This window comes from Spermophilus citellus, assembly GCF_964194105.1.
Source record: "Spermophilus citellus genome assembly, chromosome: 2".
In the NCBI taxonomy this organism is placed as follows: domain Eukaryota; kingdom Metazoa; phylum Chordata; class Mammalia; order Rodentia; family Sciuridae; genus Spermophilus; species Spermophilus citellus.
The window spans coordinates 27,396,913-27,401,570 of NC_138183.1; the positions used below are offsets into that span (position 1 = coordinate 27,396,913).

The 4,658-nt window shown below is 50.9% G+C and overlaps 1 long non-coding RNA gene across 1 annotated transcript; it reads left to right on the forward strand.

Annotated features, from left to right (window-relative positions):
- The first annotated feature begins 209 nt into the window (after positions 1 to 209).
- LOC308631574 lies at positions 210 to 4,159 on the forward strand. Its single transcript, XR_014018257.1, has 4 exons — positions 210 to 399; positions 957 to 991; positions 2,879 to 2,987; positions 3,953 to 4,159. It is a non-coding gene; the product is annotated as an uncharacterized lncRNA (long non-coding RNA).
- The last annotated feature ends 499 nt before the right edge of the window (positions 4,160 to 4,658 follow it).

A 4,658-nucleotide genomic window follows, 5' to 3' on the forward strand; every position in this document is an offset into this window, starting at 1 on the left:
AAGTGATCAGAAAACAAAATAGGAGTCCCCTTCCCTAAGAGTGAGTAGAGAGCAACATGACTTCTGCCTGCGCTGGCCAACTCTTGCATTCCAGAGCAGTGACAGGCTCTCTGCCCACAAGGGACAGAGAGGGCAGAGCGAGCTACCCTCTGTATCCAGCCAAAGCCCGCCTTGCCCAAAGGATGTGCCACTCATCCGACAGTCCCCAGAGTCACAGCTGCTGCTAGAGGGCAATTCTGTACACTTCCTTGTCGTCATGTGCCCTGACTTCCTGCCACAAGGGCAGCTGCTACAGAGTAGGAGTGATAATCTTCAAGACAGGAGTGACAGGGAGAAGGGCCTCGTGCAAAGACTCAGCCAGGACCAATAGTGACAACCATAACGCCCAGCGTTTGACAAGTAAGCCTGCGGTCCTCCCCTTGCGGATTATGGAACCTGCTCTGTTTCCATGTCACCCTCCACTCCTCCCTCTCTCCTTTTCTGCTGGATTCCTTCCATCTGAGCAGGGCAGCGTCCTGGAGCGAGGCTCCCCCAACTCCACCGCTGCTGTGGCCACTCTGGACACCTGCTAGCTAGCTGTCACGCTTCCCCTGGACATTCTGACCAGGACAAGCAGCCTGGGTTTTCTAACAGGGGTACCAGGTCATTCTGATCTTCTGGGAAGGTTATAAAACACTGAGATGCTGTACAAGGACGTCGAAAATAATTTGCCCAAGTTTCTCAGCTTGCAGATATGATTTTCTGAGATTTTTAACACCTTGTCTTAGACATTTGATCATTTACTTCACAGTCACTTTATTCCAGCCTTAGGATCACCATGGGGCTAAGTGGAAACTGGACTCAGAGAAGGTTGGTGACTTGCCCCAGAGGAAATGGTAACACTGAGATCACACCCAGGCTTCCTGACCCCAAAGCTCTGCCTTGCCCCTTCATTATCCTCCATTTCTTCATTCCAGGAGTCTTCATGGGACAGAGGGGACCTATCTGCCAGGTATGTGGCCGGGTGGGAAGGCAGACCCCGCTGACTAAAGAGGAACCCCACCCAAGTGGGGCAGGTGGGGGAGGGGAGGCCAAGGTGCCGCAGGGTGTTTGACTGGGGGCTGCACAAGAAATGACAGGGCGGCCCTCTGGTTGGGGCCACAGGAGACTGTAGCACTGGGGACCACCCTGGGGACTAGACCTGCACTCCAACAAAACACTTGGCTTGGAAATTATTAAAGGTCAAAGAAGATGAGGGACCCAGTCTAGAGCAGTGACCCCTGCCCCCATGGCCAGGTTCATGGCCTCTGCCCTGATCCTCTGCAGCAGGGTGTGAGGGTCTGACTCCAGCGCAGCTCTGGAAGCGCTCTACACCCCCCAGAGCAATTAGCACTGAGCCCCTCTGTTAATGCTCGTCAGGACACAGTAGGAGCCCCAGGAAGGTGGGCAAGAACAGGTACAGCTAAGAGCTGTACCACTGGACAAGCCACCCGAGTGGCACAGTAAGGCCCTTAACACCCATGCCACCTGCTGGCTCTGTGAGGCCACCCCGCCCAGCCACCTGCTCTGGCCAGAGTCCTGGCTCCACCTGCTTTCTGGCTCTTTCTGGCATTTATATTATTTTCTCCCCCCCCCCACACACACACAGACACACACACACAGACACACACACACAGACACACACACACACACACAGACACACACACACACACGTGCACACGTTGTACCTTTCTCTTTTCTCTTTCTCTTTCACTTCTTTCTCTTTACCTTTCTCTTTCTCTTTTTCTTTCTGTTTCTTTTTCTTTCTCTTTCTCTTCTCCCTCCTTACTTTCTCTTTTTCTTTCTCTTTTTTCTCTTTTGTTCTTTCTCTTTTTCTTTCCCCTTGTTTCTTTTTCTTTCTCTTTCCTTTTCTCTCTCCTTTCTCTTTTTCTTTCTTTTTCTCCTGGCCTTTCTCTTTCCTTTCTCTTTTCTTTCTCTTTCCTTTTCTCCTTTTCTTTCTCTTTTTCTTTCTCTTTTTTTATCTTTCTTTCTCTTTCCTTCTGTTTATTTTTCTTTCTCTTTACATCTCTTCCCCTTTCTCTCTCTCTCTTGATTCCTCTCTACCTTCCCCCACACACACCTTCACATATACATATCACACCTCAAAGAACCCAGTTCTCTTCCAGTGAGGTTCTCCTTCTTGTGGCGGGGGGCGCTCTTTGGAACACTCATAACATTCTCGGAAGCTCACTTAACTCTCTTAGACACACACTCCAGCTCTTTCCCCCACATATGTGCAAGCTCATGCAGGCACATCCTCCATCAGCACAGGCTGAAGCTCAGGTACAGGAGCAGTAAGTGTCACTTGCTGATGTCCTACTTCCTGGTGGCACTCAGGTTGCCTGTCACTGTGACCAGCTCTGGTCAGTGAGGCTGTTTCTCTTCGTTGCATTGTTATGACCCTCAGTGGGCAGCAGGTGTTGCCTGAATCCACCCAACACCTTCCCATTTCACTCCTGCTCCTGCTGCTTTCCCTCCAGATTCTATCGCTCACCTCCCACCAGCGGGGGAAGCAGGACCCGTGGCAGAGTCAGTGCAGCAGTGTGGGCTTCACTGAGAAGTGAGGGCATCTCATTGCCTGAATCTGTGCAAGTCAAACTCAAGCTTCTCCAAGGCTGGACTGTTCCAATCTAGCACCTCTTCTCAAAAAACACCCAGTGTGTCTCTGTTAAATGGTAATTTTCAGAATTCTGGCTCATGCTCAAAGCTGAAAGGTGGCCACAAATAGGACCCGGATCCCATAGTTCATCACCCCTTTCAATCTAGACAAACTCAAGAGACTTGGAATAAAGGGTTTCTTTGAAGGAAGTTGTCCCACAGCCCAGGACACCTGTGTGACATCCTGCTTCCCTCTTCACAGTCGGGGGATGAGGTGTGTTCTTAGTCCATCTCAGCCCCAGGGGCTGCCTGGGACAGCAGAGTGGAGACAGCAGACGGCCACCTGAGAGCAAGCTCCATCTCCTCAGTGGGTGAGGCAAGGGTGCGGGTTTCCCTATGATTGGGTGGACTTCTCTACCTGTGGCTAAGCTGGAAGTCTGGAGGCATTCCCTCTGAGCAGGAGCCCAGGGCAGTGTTGCTGGTGGCCAGCCAAGGAACGCATCATCCGTGCCGGGGTGTGCAGTGTCAGAGATTCCAGGGCTTGAAGGACTCAGAGAATCTCCTTGAACATCTGGACATCTGCCACGCAGACAGCCTCAGGCCCAGTTACACCAGCAGCTGTCAAATGAGATTTCCCCCTTTCTCCTCCTCCCCCACCCATCCAGAGGCAGGAGGTGGATGGGGAGGAGCGAGCAGGAGCCGGGAGGCCCAGAGAAAGCACAAGGCTGTGTCTCCCTTGCCCAAGGCAGGAAGCAGAGCCGGCTGCCCTAAGCTGGGGATTAGAGGACAAACTTAGCATTGGGTGAGAAGGTGAAGTTTTAATTTAAATCAAATTGAACTTTTTAATACTCAAAAAATGAGTCTGCTATGATACTTAAAATTACCAGAAAAGCTACTATTTCTGCTTGAGATATTATCTAGGAATAGACTAGGGGTTTCCAACAGAGACCATTTGAAGAGTCATAGTGAGGGGAAAATAAACTTCTTTTTGGATTCCTCTCTACCAGGTTCAGTTCATTTAATATATAAGCAGGTTATATCCCTAGCTCAGATGAGCTTAGATGTCAGGCATGCTACAAGGAGGGAGGGGGTTGTTCAATGTGGATTCTGAGCTGGGAGGAGAAGCCAGAAGTGGGGCCAGGGAGGAGAGGGCTGGCTCAGGACAAGTAAGTGGTACCAGCCCAGTTCCCAAAGTCTGCTTCTCCACATACCTGTGTCACGAGCCAGCCATGGGCTGTGTGTGAGCACACGAGGAGACTGGACTTACATTGCTGCTCTGACTGGGCCATGAGACATATGTGTCCTTTTCGCTCACTTTGCCTTTGATCCCACACAGCACCTGAGATGGGTGTGACCTTCCAAGATGTCAATCTGCTGACCAGAAGACATCACCAAGCAACTCCCGGAAGCCCAATCCCTTGCCTTATTTAGGCTGAACTTTCTCAAATGTCTTCCCCTCAATAAATAGGATGGTCTCAGGTATGCTCTCTCACTCTTTCCAATGGACCGTTAAGGTCAAGAGCCATCCCTGATTCCTGTAAGCAATCTGCGTGTTTCGTGCTTCTTTTGCGATTTTCTTAGTCCTTGGTGTAGCCAGCTCTGGTGAACCCAGCTCAGGTCACCAGCCCGGCTAGCTGGCGACATACCGGCTAGCTGGCGACATACCTGGGCCGGGCAGTCTTCTCAAAAGGATGATGCAGCGGTGAAGGTCCAAGGCTCAGAGGTGAAAGAACTCAGCATCAGGAGAAGGCTCACCCAGCTCTGGAACGTCCCAGGCAATGGGCAGGGGGCCTGGCAAGGGCCAAAAGGAGTTAAGTAATTTCAATCAAATTTGAAATGGGTACCAAAGCATTAGAAGGACAACCGGTGGAAACCAGTCCTGGAGTCTAAAGGAGGCAGAGGACTGATTAAGTGGACCGACTCAGTTCCATGAGTCCACTTCCAAGGAACCATTTCCCTACAGCCCCCCTCTTCTCTTTGGTTAGCCCCTGGGTTAAAATCCCTTCTAAGTTTTCATAGTATTCTGTGCTTCCTTCTAATTT